We start from the raw sequence: 20,563 nt of genomic DNA on the forward strand, positions 1-20,563 counted from the left end.
CCAGGTCCGAGTGCAAAGTCATTGGTATGGCTGAGAAACCCCTGCACCAAAAGCCTCTCTCCAACTTTTTATGCCTCCCCCATGGGACACGTCAGCCTTCTGAGTGGCCCTAGAACCATAATACTCTCCTCTGCCTGGACTCACATTCATTTTGTTCACAACCTCCTCATTTTCCATAGTCTTTCATATAAAACATTTTTAGATTGTTGATTGATTTACCTGTACACGGTCTTTCTTCCTCTGCTAGATCAAGATTGTAGGAGGCAGCGCTATGCGTTTTTCATTCACATCTAAGTACCCAGCATCTGCACAGTGCCTGGTGGATAGTTGGTGTTTGTTCATGCAAATGCAGTGAATACAGGAGTAAAGCAGTAAATCCTGAGTTGTAGGGCACACTCAGATACTAAATGAATGATTCTTTATACAGTGCATATGCCAGGGCTTCCCAAACTTTGCTGCACACAAGAATCACCCAGGTAGCTGTAAAATCCCAATATAAAGATTAAATCTTATACTTAAATCAGAATGGCCAGGGGTCAGGGCCATATACTAATACTAAAGGGACTCCACTGCAAAGGTAGAGAGAGAGCCACTGACTTATACTCTTTGAAAAAAAATCATATTAATAAAGAACTCTTCAAAACAAATATATATCCCTTATATTTACACCACACACGTGTGAAGTTTGAATGGCTCCTGCAACATATGTTATAGTCCAAACGCATCAAGATGTGTGTTAGATTCTAACCACGGTTAGTATGATCACCACCTTCACTTGTTAATTTGTAATGTATTTCAGGAGCTTGTATAGAATTCAAGTTATGCTACAGAAACACTTGCTTTAATATTAACAATGTTGAAAGTGGTGTTTTCCTGTACTACTTTCAACTTTTAGCTTATTTTATTACTATTGATATTATCTGGCTAATATAAAAAAATATATAGCCTGGCAGCACCCATGGCTCAAGGAGTGGGGCGCCAGCACCATATACCAGAGGTGGTGGGTTCAAATCTGGCCCCGGGCCAAAACCTGCAAAAAAAAAAAAAAAAAAAAACATATATAGCCTATCTGTATTTCTTTATAGATGAATTCCACAAACACTTAATGAACAAATATTATTTGGCAGATACTTGGTTCAGTATTACATGATGTAGAAAACTGAAGATGGAGCTTTGCTTATATAAGACATTTACATGTGGACAGTTTGATAAAATGAGCAATACATTCTTTGATAGACTCCACATCCGGGGAAGCAAATTTTCCAGACCCAATCCAGTTGTCTTAATCTGCGTGGGGTGTTACAACAAAAAATGCCATCAACTAGATGGCTTAAAAAACAGACATTTCTCACAGTTCTGGCAGCAGGAAGTCTGACATCAGGCCCTTGCAGATTCTGTCAGCTTTCTGGGTTATGGACGGTGCCTTCTCCCCAAGCCTCACAGGGTGGGAGGAGCAAGGGAGTCTCAAAAGTCTCTTTTCTAAGGGCACTAATTCCATTCATGAGGGCTCCACCCTTATGACCTAATCACCTCCCAAAGGCGCCACCTCCTAATAACATAACCTGGAGGGTTGTTAGTTTAACATATGCATTCTGGCAGGTACAATTGCCCAATCTGTAACACTAGTTCAATCCCCAGCTCCATGTTAACTATCTGTATAAATTCGGGTGACTCTGTGTATATTTGAGTTTTAGTTTTTCATCTGAAATGTGAGAACAATAAGGCAGATGCTGGAGTTTTGAGTAGGTTTAAGTCATATGAAATATACAAACACATCATTCCAACTTTATCCACGATATTCACGTAAATTAACTCTCCCAGTCCCACGACATAATTCCCTTGCCATATAAACAGGGATTAGGGCAGTGGGAGGCTGGGAGAGGCAATTTATAATCATATCACAATCTGGTGATCAGCACCTTTAAAATAAAGAAACCCAAAGGACTGATCATCAGTAACTGTACTGCTTTACGGTCAAGCTGAAAACGTCCTATGAACCTTACTGAAAGGGAGCTAATAACACAGCAGGCATGAAGAAACCAGGCTACCTGAGCTGAACCAACATGCAGTGAGAAAACCAACAGGCTGCTTTTCGTCCCCCCGTAAAGCCACCAGTGCTCCACAGAAATGCTTGCTGGAGTTAGAAGCTGCTCAGCAGTTTGGGGAAAGCCACACCCAAAACCTTTGGGTCAGCATCAAGGTGAGAAGAGCAAGGTCCCCTCTGCAGCCAGGAGCAGTTAACATAGGTCACTCACTGCCAGCTGGGTTTCAGCTAGCCCAGGGCCAGCTCCATAACCAACCCTGTGGTCACCCTACACCTTACACCTAGGAGCCACCAGTTCTTTGTGACTGCTTTTAGATGTCTTTCATGACTAAGAGGTTCCAACACCTTGGAAAATACTGTCGTCTGAAGAGGAAAAAAATGGTACTAAGAAAGACCAGCCCAGAAGAAAAGTGAATGGGTATCTCCACATGATGAAATGTTTTGGCTTGAAATAAAGACCCAGCACAAGTCTGCCTGGGAGGACTTGTTAATATCTGGCACATAAAGGCAATCAGGAATACCTGCAGAGGGGGGAACCTTGGATACTCACTGCTAGCTGCTGACCACAGCAATGCCAGTGACCACGTGGCATGTAGCGATCATTCAGTGTATCTTCTACTGAGTCTTTGAAAGGGATCTTAGTTGTCTAGGAGACTCTGTCAGCCCCAGTAATTTCCCTTCAATTTAGGAAAGGAAGAGACCTTTGCACTGTGATAGCAAAATCTTGCAACAACTCACCCAGAAGGACACACAACCTCCTTGTGGGACCAGGCCATTTCATCAGGCAAGGAGGCGTGAGCACCTTCTCAGTGGGACAGTTTTGATTGTAAAGAGTAGAAAAGATGGTGACAGTACCAGAGAGGGACGCGAGTGTATCCTGTGGGAGGGCGGACTCCGCACTGGCTGGGCCTGGGCAGAAGTGAAACCACACCCAGGGGAGAGCCTCGATTTCTCAATCTAGTTGCTTGATTTCCAGCAGCACTGCATCCAAAGCTTAATTTCAGCCCAGAAGCCACACAATTAACATGTGAGGTTAAACCACCCAGCAGACAAAAAGCTGAAGAACATTTCCGGGGAAAAATACACAGGGCTACGTGCAGTGATTTTCTACTGGTGTGACATGAAAAATTTTAAAGATCATTAATTTAATTATTTTTAATGAAGAAGAAGTTCAAAGCACAGTAAGCATATTCTTTTTTCCTTTCCTTTTTTTTTTTTTTATCAACATAATATAAGTGTGCCGTGGAACTTTAACTACAGGTCCAAGTGTTCTATGAGATTAGTAAGGTTGAAAAACACTAGTCTAAGGAGAGGGCATCACTCACACACTTCCTCAGGGGCCTCTGGAGCCATCTGGCGAGCAGTGGCAGCCACTCTGCCCTAAGGAGGTTCACCTTTCTTTTCTTGGAGTTCAGATTTACTGTGATCAGATTTACACAATAGGACAGTGGCATCCCAGCATCAGTGGGAACCTGCTTGGCTCTCCTAGCACAGGGCATGGGCTGTGTGGAGCCCAGTGCTGGAGGCCGGGGTGCTGGTGCTGGTGCTGGTGCTGGTGCTGATGCAGGCTCCCTTCCCTCAGGCCAGGCCTGCAGGCAGCCAGGCGGAGCCCTCCATGTCAGCCGCACACTGAGAAGGCCTCACAGAATCCCCTGCAGTAAATGGGCAGATGGGATCTACCTAAAGGGGACTGAGTGGGGGAGTTCTAGGGGCAGAGCAGGAACTCTGAAAGCTGGGGGCAAAGAGGGGGAAGGCGGGAGCCCAGTGAGAGGATGGTGGCAGAGGCAGTGCCAAGAACCCAAGGCAGTGGCAGAGGGCGGTGAGGGAGGCAGAAGCACTGCAGGTGATGACGGGCCAACTGGGCGGGGAGTGAACAGTTCTTAGACATGGAGTTTCTCGTGGCTGGTCACGTGTGGGACAGCAGGATCCAGGGGTGTCAGTGTCAGGAAGAGGCTTGAGCTAGAGGGCTAGATTTCTGGAGTCACTAGCACCATGGGACTGGCAGAATGGGCAGAAATAAGAGACCTTATCTAAGGATAAGAGCCCAAGAAAAGGGAGAGGGAGAGCTACACCCTCCCCTGCAAGGTTGCTCTGCAGAAGTTCTGGGGCTCTGCACAGTCACTTTGTAGCAATAATATTCACAGAGACAAATGGCAAAGAGAAATATGCCACGGGAGTAGGATGGGGGGAAGCTCTAAGATCTGGACCCCTGAAAGTGAGGAGAAGGACTGGGAATACGAAACCAATTGTATTTCCCAAAGAAAGAAAGATGGGAAACATTTTCCACTTGCCTAACAAAATAAGCGCACATTCCCACACTCTACTTGAAGGATGCCCACAAACCACATGCAGCATGCGCGCTGCCAAGGAGGCAGCGCTGGGAGGCCGCCCCACGTCTGGTCTGCTCGCCCTGACGCCTCATTAGACTACAGAGTGCCTGCCTGGATTAGCGGAGCCCCTGACCGCCTGGGAAATCTCTGTGCAGCCACAGGGCACGAGGGAAAGATGAAATACAGGCAGTCCCCAGGCTGCAAACGAGGTAGGTTCTATAGGTCTGTTCAAGGCGAATTTGTATGTAAGTTGGAACAGGTACATTTACCTACTACATGTATAGTCTCTGTTCATAAGTGTGAGTTGCATATAAGTTGGATGTTGATAACTTGGGGACTGCCTGTAAGTTCTTTGAAAAAAAGTCACGTGTCCATATGACAAACACACAAATGTGGAGGAAGGCGCCTCCTTTCCTTCTCTTCTCTCGCTCTTCCTCTTGCCGTCTGCACATCTACCATCACTAATAACATCATCACTATTCAGTTTAATAATTCAAACATCATCAATGGCTGTAGATCAATGTGGGCATGAGTTTTGATGGTAAAAATGCAATAATTCAGCTCTGTGAAGGGAAACAACCTGCACAGACCCGGAGTGTGGGGGAACAGTACATCTTCAGTGAACAAACTTTACTTGGTGAAAATGAAGTTATTTTAGGAATTTTTAATACAGCTAAACATTTAACTTCCACAGATTTTGGGTCATTTTTTTGAAGTACTGTCTTCCCTTCTCAACTCTCTTCCAGAATCCTCGTCAATATTTAAGACTGTACTTTCTTAACCCAGGTGCTCTCTTTAACCCAAAGGCCAAGTCTATCTCCTGGAGTCTCCACATCCACTATCACCTCCGAAAATAATGCAAAACACAGCTCCCTTCAGAATCGTCACACTGGCCACGAATGCAATCTCAACAGTCTGCTTCACGGACATAAAGGTCCATGGGACGGCAGCCAGACCACATGTACTTTTTATCCACGTTCTTAGAGGCTGCGAGAAATCTCTGCTTTTCATAAGGCCAACTGTTATATTAGAACTGTCCCACTGGAAAATCTTTTCATATAAATAGAATTTGCTTTACAAGAAAAAACACACTGTTGCTGTGTACAAGGTAGTTTATGAGAGAGAAAGAGATAGAAGAAGGGACCTTTCCACGGCATCTATATATTGTATTCTGGAAACAGAAGTCTGTTCAAGTTCTCAGAAAGGGCTCTCAATGTATTGTTGTACCTTTTCTCCCCTTTTATTAAGTCATATATACATAGATCATGAATACATTTATGCCTTTGTGGGATTCAATGTGTTGATTTTTTTGTACAAATTGGAGTACTTCTATCTAACTAACTAACATAGCTTTCACCTCATTTACTTAATCAATGTGTTAAGACATTTGTGTTCTTTACTTGACAGATTTGACTTGCGCCCTTATAATATGCTCCATAGGTGTGGTCCCATACCCTCCCTCTATCAAACCACCGCCGCTCCATCCCTCTCCCCTTCCCTCCCTCATCCATACTGTTGTACTTTGTAAAGCATAGCTTTGGGCTCCTGGTGAAACCTCCTAAACTCGTGCCCCAGTTGTGACTGTCAAGCTCTGGCTACCAGAGCCCTCTTCCAGGGCCACCTGGAGGCCTAAGGAGGAGGTGAGAGGGAAATGGGGGTGCTGGGTGGAGAAGGCTAAATACACAGACACTGAGGGACCCCATCACTGTAAGATGGGGTCTGGAATTCATGCTTTTCAAGGTTTCCGCCAACCTGGACCCATGACTTGGAATCAGACATTGCACCTGCTTCTGTGAGGGCCTGTGAAATCTTAGTGAGCAAGAGAAGGCTCCAGAACCCCCACCCAGGACAGAGCAGCCCGGATCCGAGATCTGCTCCCTCCTCAGAGGGAGCTTGTCACCCCCAACAGAGGTGAGAGCAACTGGCATGGCTAAATTACAAGGATGGTGGAAGCGGACTGGCCGAGACGGGGTAATCTCACTGCTCTTTCTGCAGTGTCTGCCCCTCTGGTTTATGGGATCACTTAAAAATAAAGCAGCCATCATCCATTTGGCTCACCCAAATGAGTCCCCACTGTTTTCTTCACTTAGTTCTAATTAACATACCACATACACAATAAGCACGTAACATTCAAAGTAGCTCCTACATTCTGTATATGAGGGCTATCCAGAAAGTATCCAGCCATTGTGAAAACCATGTTTTCATATTGCATGGATCCATCTGTATGTGTGTGTGTATTTTTAAAATAGGGTGTCTGAAATATTGAGAAACAGTCACCTGTCTTTTAGAAATGAAGATCAACCTCATTCTGGATTAAATTTGTGATTTAAACTAAAAAGTAAAAGAAACCTAAACTGAGCCTTAATTGTAGGCAGGCATTCTACCCTGTTTCCCCGAAAATAAGACAGTGTCTTATTTTAAGGTGTGCTCCCAAAGATGCACTAAGTCTTATTTTCAGGGGATGTCTTATCTTTCCTGTAAGTAGGTCTTATTTTCGGAGGATGTCTTATTTTCGGGGAAACAGGGTAGTACTTGGAGGTGCTGGCTGGAGCCGGCAGCCCCTGTGCCAAGGTGACTACTTGAGTCCAGGTCCGCTGACCAGTGCCCCCAGCTCTCAGTGCTCCTGGAAGATACCATGGCCTGGGAGAGGGACCCATAGGGATTTCTCACAGAAAGTCATCCCATGAAGTGGGGATGAAAGATGAGCTGAAAGGAGTTGTTAAAAGGGGTCTTCTTTACTACGGAGGTCAGACACCAAGAATAAGCTTCTCCCACTGCCCTTCACATGGGAGAAGGGCAAGAAGCCTCTGAGTCTCCAGCAACTTCACCTGCCAAGTATATTTCTACAGAAAATCTGGGCTAGCATTGGATCTGATGGTTGAAGACGCCAGTCACTGCCATTCAATTCCTTGCATTCCCCATTCTAAGAAGTCAACAGCTTCTGTAAACTTACTGCAGGGGAAAGAATGTTGTGACTATAGGCACAAATATTCTGGATCTACCTTAGCAGTTACCTTTTTTTAAATGGTAGATTTAAAAAGTGGGTTATGCATCAGTTTCTGTTTGGTTGGTCAATGTTAGTAACACCCGTGTGTATTCTCTTTTTTTTTTTTTTTTAAACGTGCTAAAATTATCTGGTTTTATTCTGGAAATTTTTCATATAAAATGCAAACATGAAAAGGGTTGACATTTTTAAATAAATGCATAAATAAAATGTTTACATTTTTCTCAATTTTACTTTCTAATACAGTAAACATTTATAGATATAACACAAAAAACAAAAACTCTTTAGAGTTCTTAATAATATGATTTTTAATATGGTAAAGGGGTCCTAAGACCAAAAAGTTTAAGAACTACTCCAAAAGTACCCCATTATAAATAACCCCTGGGATTTAGCAAACAGATTATATTCACCCTAAATAAGCCCCTCTTAACTTTATGGCAGTGGGTGAATAGGCAAAGAAGGTAAAAAACTTTCTTACTATCTTACTTCAGACCATCCTTTCTAAAATATAGTTTTATTTCTTTTTATATCATCTCCAAACAGAACCCACCCAACCTCCTGATTATATCAACCGCCCTTTTCTGAGCCTTATCCTGCTCAGCTCTGACTGCCCCTTAACTGAATTGTGAAAATCATAACCATATGTTGAATTCCGAGAGTAAAAAGACAGTCTTATACAAAAGTAAAATAAACATTATATATGGTTGTTAAGTAGTAGCAACATTTAAACTCTAAGTACCAAAGAATACTGGGACTCTAACCTCAACGTGGAATTTTAACCCCAGCTCTGCAGCTGCAGCCATGTAAATTATATAATTTCTCTGAGTACAGATGTTGATCTCTGCCTACTGTGTAATATTTACAAACACCAAGACTATATATATATATATGCACCTTGTAAATTAAAAATCATATTTTCATGCTTAATTTAGTTTCTCTGATTCAAGTCCAAAATTTAAATTCAATTCAACAAATGTTTATTAAGCATACACCTTGTAAAAACCAACATGAACTTTAGCCAAAAGCAGGCTCACAATTCATTTGAAACCACTCTCTGGTCCCACCTTGCATAATAGGTCTTCCAATTGCAGGCAATAGAAATAAGCTTCAACAAGAGTTGCACACAAGAAAGTTTGAGGAAGACTTCAGCTGGTTCCCAACACAGCTGCGCTGGTCCATATTCTATCAAAAACTCCATCATTTCTACAATCTGTTCATGAGTATATGAACATGCCTTGTATGGGGGTTGAGGGTGGACAAGAATGCCACTCTCAGTCCTCTAAAGTGACTGCTCCACTTGTTCCAATTTAATAGCTGGGTGAACCTCAAAGTACTTGCACAAGGCTATGCAGGTATGTTTCCAAGTTTGGCGGCTAGTAAATATTTCATCACCAGAAGTGCCCCCTGATCTTCCAAATTTAGAATTTCCAATCGAGTTCACCAGACTGCGAAGACCATCATAGTGGTCAAAGAGCTCCAAGACAGCCCGGAAGGAAAAGCAAATTGAGAAAAACATAGTAGCATGGCAGCATCCTGAAGCATGAGAACACTCCATTAACCACAGGGTATAGTTCACCACATCAGACAGAACACTGTGGGGATGCATGCAAACTCTTTCCATGGCATCCTGGTTGTAGGAAAGGTAATACAAGCACATGGATACACCAGTTGCAGCCATAGAAGGACGAGGAATTTCCAATAATTTCTGTACTCCACCATGTGCAACAAATTCTGTGGCAAACTTGTTATGGAGCAGAAGAGATGCAAGATAACTTGAGTGCCTCAAATGTAAGTAGGACATCATTAGTTTGTTTTAGGTCAATATAGAACATCATTAACTCCCATGATCCAAGCTGCATGAATGTGGGAAGTAACTCCTGATATTTTCCCAGAGGGGTCAAATATTGGAGAACGAGCCGCTGCCCAATAGCAGGAGTCATAGGATAAAGAGTATAATTGGTGCCAATCACCCAGGGAGACATTTCTGACCAGCTGCTATTAGACAGCTCAACAAATATGCGATCTGGATCAGCAGACGAGAAACCCAGTTTTTGCTTGGCTTTCCTAAAGTTCTCTCTCACCCTGTTTTGCTGACTTGTTTTTCTTCGATCCTCCTTCCTCAGGTTTGGTTGCTGAGTTCACTCTACTACTGGTCTTGTGGCCTGAATCAAGATGAAAAGAGATCTCCATGTCTCCAAAAGCTTCCTCTTAGTCTCCATCAACTACATCCACAGCCATGTCACCAATAGTCCATATCCACAGCTTCCTCATCCAGAGGCAAAAGGGGTTCAGAAGAGAGCTTCCATGGGCTAGGATGCTTATTTTCTTGCCGCAAAGCCACTTCCTGAAGCTGTAGCTCCCTCAGTCTTTGAAGGACTATTCCCACCAGCTGTGAATTTTCATCCCTATAGTCCGTGTGTATTTTCTAAAGATGGTCATTGCAACATCTCCCCTCCTGTCTGCTCTTCTGCACTACGGCCTTGCCACCCCTCCCACTGTGACCCTTCCCCTTGATCAACAGAATACAGTGGAAGGGACACAATGTGACTGCAGAGATAGGTCATGATGGGTGACTCATCCTCGTTCACTGATACTCAGGTGCCTGGGTCCTGGGGCACCATCTAAGAACACCTCCGGTGGCCATGCTGTAAGGAAGCCAGGCCACGTGGAGAGGCTGCATATAGGTGTTCCAGCTGGCAGTCCCAGTCTTAGAGTCACCCAAACCCAGGCATTTAAAAAAAATTAATAATTTTGAATCTGCAGATATCTTCATTTGAAACATTTATCACTTTTCTCCTTTGAGACTGTTCCCTTCACTCCGAGATTGTAATAGATTGTATTCCTTTTCTTTTTTAGAGAGAGGAACAGAAAAATTTTGAGACCTGCCCCCAGAGAACCCCAGGCAACTTTCTCCGAGATCTTATCCTCTTCCTGGAGTGGGTAGGGCAACATGGCTCATCCTGGCCACCTTGGAGACCACTGGGGGAGACGGCCAGGCCCGAGAGGCTGGGCACCCTCTGTGATCCTGCCGCCACCTGGAGCGTCTGCTTCAGCCAGGGCAGAGCAGTGCAAGCCTGTTCTACCCAAGTTGTGGATCAACTGTGAGACTTTGGACAAATAAGATCCTCTACTGTCCTTCAGTTTCCCCACCTATGAAGGAAGAGGGGCTCCCCTTCCTACTAAGGTTGGTCAGAGGATTGAACGATACGTGTAAAGTACACAGAGCAGGGCTGGTGTGATGGTCTGAGGGCCCCTCCAAACTCATGTTGGAACTTCATCTCCACTGCAGCTGTGTTGAGAAGTGGGGCCTTTACGAGGTGTTGGGTCGAGAGGGTTCTGTCCTTGCAAGGGGATGAGCCCACCCATGGAGGGATGGGTTATCACAAGTGGGGAACTGACAGTTTCATAAGAAGAGGATAAAACGCTCAGTCCCTTCACCACGTGATGCCCTCAGTCACCTCAGATCTCTCCAGCGTCCTCAGCAGATGCAATCCCCTTAACCTACGATATCCCTATTTATTTTATTATTATTTTTTTTTTTTTTTTGTAGAGACAGAGTCTTACTTTATTGCCCTCGGTAGAGTGCCGTGGCATCACAGCTCACAGCAACCTCCAACTCCTGGGCTTAGGCAATTCTCTTGCCTCAGCCTCCCAAGTAGCTGGGACTACAGGTGCCCGCCACCATGCCGGGCTACTTTTTGTTGCAGTTCGGCAGGGGCCAGGTTTGAACCTGCCACCCTTGGTATATGGAGCTGGCACCCTACTCACTGAGCCACAAGCACTGCCCAACAAATTCTTTTCTTTATTAACTACCCAGTTGCAATTATAAGCAGCAGAAAACAGATTACTAACATGGCCAGGCAGGTGGTAAGCACTAAATATTAGCTACTGTTGTTACTGTTGTTATTTATAATAAGTGTCATTACCCAGCAGAGCAAGTCCTCCATCCTCCAGCACTGCTTCTTCACAAATCTGCCTGGAGTACAGACAAAGCGTCTCATTACTGGAACCTCTTTTGGTGTGTGAGACACATGTCAAGTGTGTGGCAGGGGCATATGTGAGAGGCAGAGTGTGTCTGGGCAAGGGTGTGGGTGTGGCGGGAGCTGTGGGCAGTACTTGTGTGATGGGTGAGGGGTGGGTAGCTTTATGTAAGTGGGTGCTGTGAGGTGTGTCACAGGCTTGCAGACAAGTGTCCCTAAGAAGCAAAGCAGCTAGTGAGCCCTAGAACAAAGGTTTCATGCAGGAAGGTATAACACACTCGCTCTGGGACTGGGAGGACTGAGTAGGATTCCCCTCAGAGCTCTGAAAGGGCAGCTGCCTGGCTCTTAATCAGTGTCTCCAGAGCACTGCCCAGAGACCCTGCAATGACAGCAGAAACAGGCCCCAGGCCCCTTTCTCATTCTATCTCATTATGTGTATATTTCCTGTCGTTCTCCAAAGGAAGAACCCTAAAAAGATGAAGGGAGAAATGCTATTCTTTATCTAAAAGTCAATGTTTATAGCTCTAGATGTGTTTTGGGTTATGTCTCTATTGGAGACTCCCAAGGGAGACTGGCCAGATCTTGCAGGTCAAAAACCATGCTCTAGAGGTCAATGCCAAGCAGAAATGTAGATGGGGCTGTCTGGACCTGCTCCTAAGAAGAGGCTGTGGAGCTGGATAACTGGCAGGGGACAGGGGGCCCTGCCAGCCATCAGGGAAGGAGCAAGGTGACAGTACAAGTCATTTGCCAGCTCAGCAAGGGCAGCTCATTGGTTACCTTGAAACTGAGTTCTTAAATGAAACAAGAAAGTATTTTATTTTCTAATACAAAGTGACTCCAAATTGGGAGTCAAGGTATGAGCTAATCAGGTATGAAAACTGATTAACCTTCAGTTAGTGGGTGGGCCTTCCCACCGGCCTTCTAAAAATGTTTTGTGACTCTTAAACTTCATATGGAGGCTCAAGAAGGGAAACAACAGCTGGACGAGGCAGCTCATGCCTGTAATCCCAGCACTCTGGGAGGTCAAGGCAGTTGGATCTCCTGAGCTCAGCCTGAGCAAGAGCGAGACCCCATATCTACTAAAAATAGAAAAACCAGCCACGTGTTGTAGCAGCCTGTAGTCCCAGCTACTGGGGAGGCTGAGGCAAAAGCATAGCCTGAGCCCAAGAGTTTGAGGTTGCTGTGAGCTGTGATGCCATAGCACTATGCAGAGCAACAGAGTGAGACTCTGTCTCCAAAAAAAAAAAAAACAAAAAAAGTGATAAATGTGGGGATTTCTTCTGAATTAAATTAACTCAACTCAAAGTACATCATAGAATTCACGATGGTAAGAAATGTTCTGAGTAAAAATGACGCAGGGAGACGGCAGGCCATGTCATATGCACCACGAAATTCATAGCAGTGCAAACTCCATTCAGTACAATGTGGAAAACTCTTTAAACACTGTTCAGTCCTTAGGAGAAATCAGGAAAATGCACATGGGCATAAGGCCCCAAAATATATCTAAACATGGGAATCCCCAGCAACAGCCCGAACCCTGACATCAAAGAATTTATAATATGCTTTGTTTAACACGAAAAGCCTACTGTTATATAATTATCTTATAATTGGACACTTTACTTAACACTCCTATAATTCCAAGTCAGCTACTCAAGAATTAATTTTTGAATAATTGGGTGAATGAATGGGATCTCTTGGATTCTCTAGGTAATTTATCATATTGATTCAAAGAACAGTAGTTTCGTTTCTGTCTTTGCAATATTTTTACCTCTTTTTTTCTTTTGTGTATGAATGCAGTAAGTCAGCCTTCTAAGCAGCATGCGTAAGAATCTGCACTAACCTGCCTAACCATCCTGTCATCAGGCCAAAGGACTCTGGGCTACAAACCACAGAAACCCAAGTAAGCAAGTGTAAGCTGACAAGGAAGGACAGCTGCTCCGTGGGCTACAACAGGCTAGTGCTTCATGACTGGAAAGGCAGTAAGGTCTACAATTCCACGAGGCAGGCATTTAAATGCCTTGATTTCTCTTTTCTTGTTTTCCATCCAGTGGCTATTGATAGAAACAAGGTTGTTTTCTTTGCCTATGTTACAAAAAAGAGCAAGCATTTCTATCTTCCCATAAAAGAATGCATTACCCTTCAAGTGACCTCCAGTGGGCCAATCACCTGTAGGCCATGGTGGGGAATGTGCTGGCCCCAACCTAGCAAAGGTTGTGGCGGTAGAGGGGGGAGGAGGTCAAACCCCTTTTAAGGAACATTACAACACTGAGAATGAGGAGGAAAACCACATCCCTACAACACAGGTGCTTAGAACAATACCCCAAAGTTATCCAGAGCAGAAAGTAAGGCTTGCAGAACCCTGCAGCTTATAAAGAGCTACTTCTATTATCTCAACTGCTCCTGCCCCTCAGGTTACAGAGGCTTCTTTAGAATGTTCATTTTGCATATGAATGGATGGAGGCTCTAGGAGGTTCAGAGTGACTTTCTAAGGTCTTAGAACAGTGATTTTGAACTGGTGTGCTGTGAGAGGATCTTAGGTAATCTCTGAACATTTTAAAGATTATTAATTAAATTACTTTTGAAAGAAGTTCAAGCACATTAAGTGTATTCTTTTTTAACTCTTTGTTTTTTTGAGAGTCTCACTTTTTTGCCCCGTAGAGTGCAGTGATGTCATAGCTCACAGCAACATCAATCTCTTGAGTCAAGTGATCCTCTTGCCTCAGCCTCCCAAGTAGCTGGGACTACAGGCACCTGTCACAACAACTGGCTATTTTTAGAGATGGGGGTCTCACTCTTGCTCATCCTGGTCTCAAACTCCTGAGCTCAAGCAATCCACCTGCTTCAGCCTCCCAGAGTGCTGGGATTACAGGCGTGAGCCACCGTGCCCAGCCCTTTTTACTCTTTTTTCTGACCAACATACTTTAAGTGTGCTACTGCGGAAGTTTAACTATAGGTTCCAGGGTACAGTAAGATAAAAAAAGGTTGAAAAACATTGCATTAGAATAACTAAATGCTGGGACCTAAACTATAGATTCCATTCTCTATTCACTCTGTCTGCTGCGGTCCCAGAGTAACTATCATAATCTTATAGCCAGTTAGATCATTAAAGTCTTGAAGAAGTTGGAAATGAACTTCAGACTGTTAACCCCCAGCAGGGAGCAGTACACCATGGTCAGTGCTATATGACACACACACACACAGGTCTGCTAGCACTCACTCTCTGAACATCTCCCAAGCACCCTCCTTTCTCCTCAGGGTGGAAACCAGGAGAAAGTCCTGGGTCACAGTCACATTCAGCCTCATGTTCAGTTGCATGGGGGCAATTTCGGGTTCTTCCTTGCTATGGCATATCCCCAAGAATTACCATCATTCTCAAGATGTTAGAAAGTGATCCTCACCAAATTTTAACACTGTAAATGTTTCTAATACTAAATGTGCACTTTAGAATAAAAAAATGAAGCCAGATAATTTTTACATGTCTCTGAAATGAAAAGGGCAACACATTTGTCTTCTTTTATGATTTGTTTCCTAAAACTCAAATTCTTCCAGCCAGTTCAGTGTCAGGGAGGTTCAAGGTGACACAACACATAGGACCTGGCTTCTCTGCTCATGCCCTACGGCTCAGGCTCATCTCAGCAGGGCGGCAAGTTCAACAGAAACTCAACTGCCTCTAGAAGAAATATCATTGTGGCACTTTCCCTGAGAGTGGCAGAGAGCAGAGTCCTGCCACATGGTACCGTGGGTCTGGGCCACCTGTTTAGTGCTTATCTGGCTTCCTAATGTCCAGAATCAGCTGCCCATTCAGCTTCAGGGCTCCCCCTAAGTCCTGTTCTCTTTCTCTTGTCCCTGCTCCTCTGCCCCCTCAGTCTCTTCTCCTCCTCCTCAGTAGCTCTGCTCATTTTGTAGCATGAATTATTTCAGCCTGTGATGTCCTTTCCCTTGTCAGGCTCACCCATCCACTCAATACCGTGATGGGCACAACTGGTCCCAGCACAGAGCAATCCAGATGGGGAAAGGGGGCAGAATATCCTGGTCCTCGTGATCCTCTCCCCTCAAAATCACATCAGCAGCAAGAGACCATCGGTCCTACTCCTGGGAAAGGCAGAGGTTGAACCATGGAAGACCAGGGTTGTATTTTAACCCACCATCCTGGCCCTACCACTAGTTTCTGTCACCGCCACTTTAATGCAGTTAGAGCTACAGGGGGCCGGAGCTGAGGGACTTACTGACCAATACCAATCAAGCCTCAGGATTCTTAACAGCTACGAGAAGAGGCGAGGACATAACTTAAATTCCACACCATGTTGAGGTGTGGCCACCGCTGCCCTGTGAAGTCATCCTGGTGGGAGGAGACCGTACTTCCCAGATGTGTCAGGGACAACAGCAGAGACCTCTGCCATCATGCCTGGACATATGATGGGCAGCAGGGTCCCTGGGGGCCTGTGAAGAGCAGGTGGCGAGACCCACTTCTGGAGAGTCTGATTCTCCAGGACTGGAGAGGCCCCCAAAACATGCACTTCTGCCAAGTTCCCTGGTGATGCTGAAGCGGATGCTGCAGGTGCAGGGGCCACACTCTGAGAACTCCTGCCCCAACACATCCCAAAGCGTTCATTCCCTGAGAGCCTGAGACTGGAACACCAACACCCTCAGAGGAGAGGCCAGGACTGGAGCCCAGGTCTCCTGACTCAAAGACTAGAATTCTTTACCTAAAAGTTAAATAAAAAAGCAGAAAAGGAAGAAGAGAGGAAGGGAGGGAGAGAGGGAGGGAGGAAGAAATAGATGACCTTAACAAAAAAGAACACAAAACAGCTCACTGCAGTTTGAGAGTGTGTGGGGGAGCACACAAGTTCAACCTGGAATAGGGAGTTTCTAGGCTTGACACTAGCCTGTGACTTCAGTTCTGGTACCTACAAATGAGCTGTCAGACAGTCCCACTGCAACAGCCAGATAAAGTAAGTGACTCTCACTGCCACCACCCCACCCCCACCACCTCCAACAGATACCACCCAGTGTCTGTAGTCTCAACCCCCTAACAGCAGCTTGATGACCACAAATACAGCCCAGCAGGGGGCAGCCCCCTTTATGGAACTGCCCAGAGAAAGTCTCAGTGAGACACAATTGGAGGTCAAGGTCCTCTTTTTAGGCTAGAATGTGAATCAACAATTGGGACACCTACCAAAGTGCCATTTTCCAGGACCGTGATGGTAGAAACGTGGACTGAGAGAGGAAGAAGTCTCGAGCTCTAGTCCTGACCTTACAACCTACCAGGAGTGGGGGTCGCTTAGTCACCTGGAAACTGAATTTTGTTAAATATAATGAGTGGGCTGATGGTGTTTCTGAGATTTTTCATATTTTCTATTCCATCATCCTGCCTTTGTGTGAGTTTGTTTTCTTGCTTTGTGCCCTCTTTTTTAAGTAGGAAGGTCAACGAAATGCTCACATCTCTGCTTCTAGTTGTTTAAACAGATAGTTGGAACATAGGCACATGACAGACAAGTAAGGGACACAATGTCCCAGACCGGCTCCGGCATCTAAAAGGCTTTCTGTTCAGCTCTGTGAACACTGATGTGACTCGGGTTTCTACGATCAGCTATGAAGTGTATCTCATACGAATTAGCCCCGAAGAGCGCTCTCAGCAGCTGGCCCCTCCTGCTTTTGCTCTTGTTTTTTGTTTTTGAGACAGAGTCTCACTCAGTCACTCTGGGGTAAAGTACTGTTGCATCATAGCTCACAGCAACAACAAACTCTCAGGCTCAAATGATCCTCTTGTCTCAGGTTTCCAAATAGCTGAGACTATGCAGGCACCTGTCACAACACACACCTAGTTTTTCTATTTTTAGTAGAGACAGGGTCTCCCTCTAGCTGGTCTCAAACTCCTGAGCTCAGGTGATCCACCTGCCTCAGTCTCCCAGAGTCCTGGGATTATAGATGTGAGCCACTGAGCATGGCCAGTACGTGAGCTTTTCAAAGAAAGCTGTAAGTTAGTAAATGAATGATTGATTCATTCATTCAACAAATATTTACTAAGCAGCTACTATGTGCTAGCTGGCAATGTACTTAAGGCTTGGAATAAAAAAGTAAACAACAAAAAATATCATGCCTTCATGGAACTTACATTGGAGTGACAGAAATCAGGAAATCATTTCAACGCTTCCCCCACCACCCACTGTAGGGAGGACACTTCCTGGGTAAGAGCCCACTCTGACTCCATGACTGAACGTTTCATGAGTAAGAGAGTAAAAGAGCTGATCTTAATCTTTAATAAATAAACTTCATTGTTTCTCCTGGAGAAACCCAAATATAGGAATTAATTTACTCAAAATTTAATTTAACAATAAAAGTCAATGTATTTAGCTTAAGTGAAAAACAGGATATTTCTTTTTTCTCCAGTGTTTAGTTGTCAGTCTGATTTTGAATAAAGATCTATAAAATAGAAAATAAAACTATTACTGCTATGAATCTTTTAAATAATAAAATCTAGCTATTCTCATGATGCTCTAATACAGCAAATGAGACCATTCTTTAAAGAAATCAACCAACTTCTTTATGTCTTAGAATTTAAAGAAATATAGACAAATCCAGATCTGACTGTTCATTCTTTTAAGACAGGATGTCACTCTGTTGCCCTGGCTAGAGTGCTGTGCTGTCACAGATCACAGCAACCTCAAACTTCTAGGCTCAAATGATCCTCCTGCCTCAGCCTCCCAAGTAGCTAGAATTATAGGCACTCGTCACAAAGCCCCACTGGTTTTTCAATTTTTAGGCACTCATCACAAAGCCCCACTAGTTTTTCAATTTTTCACTCTTGCTCAGGCTGGTCTCCAACTCCTGTGCTGGAGCAATCTACCTGCCTCACTTACTGGTGGGCTCTGCCTGTTCATTCTAATCTTTGGATGAAGGGTTACTGAGTATCAACTCAGCTCACCAGGGCCTATGGGGAATTTCTCTGTAACTGGCCTCTCCCACCAGTGGGTGCTTACGAGGTGACTGAGGTTTTCATTCTACTAGACCCTCATCTTGGAAAAGGTTGAGGACAGTTGTGAACACCACACTGGTTGCACTTCCAGTTTGCAGTCCCCCAAAACCCTGCTCAGACATCTTCACTGGCCTCAGCCTCTGCGGGTACCATATAGCTAACTTAGGGGGTGCTCTGAGAATTAGGGGGGAATGAGAAAACTGCAGACACTTAGCTCGCAGTATGACCGGCTGCTATATCTCTTCTGTCTTTCTAGGAGGTAAAAACAACATGTCAGAGGGCCTGGACAGGGCCCACTGGGTAACTCAGCTTCCTGGGGAAAGGGGGTGGTCGGAGGGTGAGGCTCAGCGTAGCAGAATGCCGGCCACGTCCACACCCTCCTGTGGCCAGCAGGTTCTTCTCTCTCTTTACAGAGCTCTGGGGTAGGAGCCTGGAACCACACAGACGCAGGATGCCACTTCTCACCTGGGTGACTGGAGCACGCTTGGACTTCTCTGGGCCTCAGTTTTCTCTGAGAAGTCTGCTCACACATAGTCCCCCAGGGCACAGACAGCAAGGAACGCTGTCACACATGCCATCTGTCCTCCCCTGAGCCTGGCCCCTGGGTAAATGCTCTCCCTTGTCTCCTGAAACCTGCATGAGGACCTTGTGAGGACAGTGCATCGTCCTCACCTCATAAGGCTCAGTGGAGGCTTGGACAGCTTGTAGCAGAGGCAACAAGATTCACAGCAGGGACCCCTACTATGTTTACTGAACCTGATTTCTCCAATAGTCATGGTTCTCCAGAGAAACATAACTGGGCAAGGGTATGTGTGTGGGTCTGCCTACTTAGCTAGTTAGCCAGAGAGATGCATGCAGGTGAGTCTAGAAAATGTTTATGGTCCATAAAGTCACTGTAATCCTCCCCTTCCCGTGTTTCCCCTGCCTGCTGCATCTGCTCTGGATCTGCATCACCCAGTTACGGAGGCTGGCAAGTCCCAAATCTGCAGAGCAGATGGGCAGGCTGTAGCCCCACCTTCAGGGAGGCAGTTTGGGGATAGATCTCCTTCCTTGGGGGCCTCAGTCTTTTCCCTCCAGCCTTCAAATGATTGGACAAGGCCCACTCACATGATGGACAGTAATTGGCTTTCCTTAGCATCTGCTGATTGAAATACTAATTTCACCTAAAAAATACCTTCCCCAGCATATTCACATGTGTTCCACATATCAGGGTCCTATGACCTAGCCAAGCAGACATGTAAAATTAATAATCACCATCATAATTGTAGACAAGGTATTATCATAAAAGAGCATGAAGGAAAAGCAGCCGCCAAGTCAACCATGACCCAGTGCTCTTCTTTCACTTCCAGTCTTTATTCCATACTTCTATTTAGACAGAGGCTACTTTCAAACATCACGCTTATGTGGCATGAGAGAAATATGCAAGCAAAATAAATTGGTTAAGACGTCTGAGAAGCTCTGAATTCTGAGCTGCCTCATGTAGGACATCATGTCCCTGGAGTCTCATCCCTGGAGCTCAGGGCTGCCCGAGCCTCCTCTGAGATGGGGCTCCAACCTGCCAACCTCCCCCAAAGCTGGGCAGGTGGTGGTGTTTTCTCGCTCGGGGTGAGCTAAGCGATATTTCTGTATGCATCTCCCTTAGGAAACAGAACACAAACCTTTGTACTTGCAGGCACCTTTCCACTCTGGGTTCCACAAAGCAGCTTACGTTGATTAGAAGTGCTGGGAATGTAGACTGGTGGGTGCCTCCCACGACTCATTCTTGCTCCATTAACGTCAAGTCCGAGTGCTGCTGCTGAGTTTGTGTGTCTTTCTGCACACAAGGCAGACTCAGGTGCCACCCCTCTCAAGACACCACCAACAAATCAAGCTCATAACATACAAAGGGCCCCCCTTCCAGTGCCCATGAGCCTGCAGCCTGCCGTCCTGCACACAGCTCATTCTTTCATGACACTGGACTGTAGTGGCCGTATTTATACCTGCACGGGCTGTGGTGACCATCGCAGCTGCTTCCTGGACTTTGGTGGTGCAGCTCACCACAATTGGAGAGATGATGATAAGATGTGGGAGAAGGTGAAGCTTGAAATCAAGGAACTATGGCACTGGTTTTATTACTATCACTGCTGTTTAGTCACTAAAAATGCAAAATCTTCCACGGTGTCCCATCCTCTTGACACTGTGGCCAGGGTCTCTCTGGCAGCCCTGAGTCTCCTAAATCCCTCTGTTCTG

At 45.2% G+C, this 20,563-nt stretch overlaps 1 protein-coding gene across 3 annotated transcripts in view; it reads right to left on the reverse strand.

Annotated features, from left to right (window-relative positions):
- The window catches only part of OTUD7A (OTU deubiquitinase 7A), a 315,275-nt gene that overhangs the window by 221,082 nt on the left and 73,630 nt on the right, over window positions 1-20,563 (reverse strand). Inside the window, exon 1 of one of the 3 annotated variants that reach the window (XM_053581981.1) lies at window positions 2,783-2,809. The exons of the other annotated variants lie outside the window; for them this stretch is intronic. The gene's annotated coding sequence lies outside the window, so the exon portion shown is untranslated. Of the gene's footprint in view, window positions 1-2,782; window positions 2,810-20,563 lie in introns of those variants that run through there. 3 annotated transcript variants of the gene reach the window in all.

Source organism: Nycticebus coucang, chromosome 2 (assembly GCF_027406575.1).
Source record: "Nycticebus coucang isolate mNycCou1 chromosome 2, mNycCou1.pri, whole genome shotgun sequence".
NCBI lineage: Eukaryota > Metazoa > Chordata > Mammalia > Primates > Lorisidae > Nycticebus > Nycticebus coucang.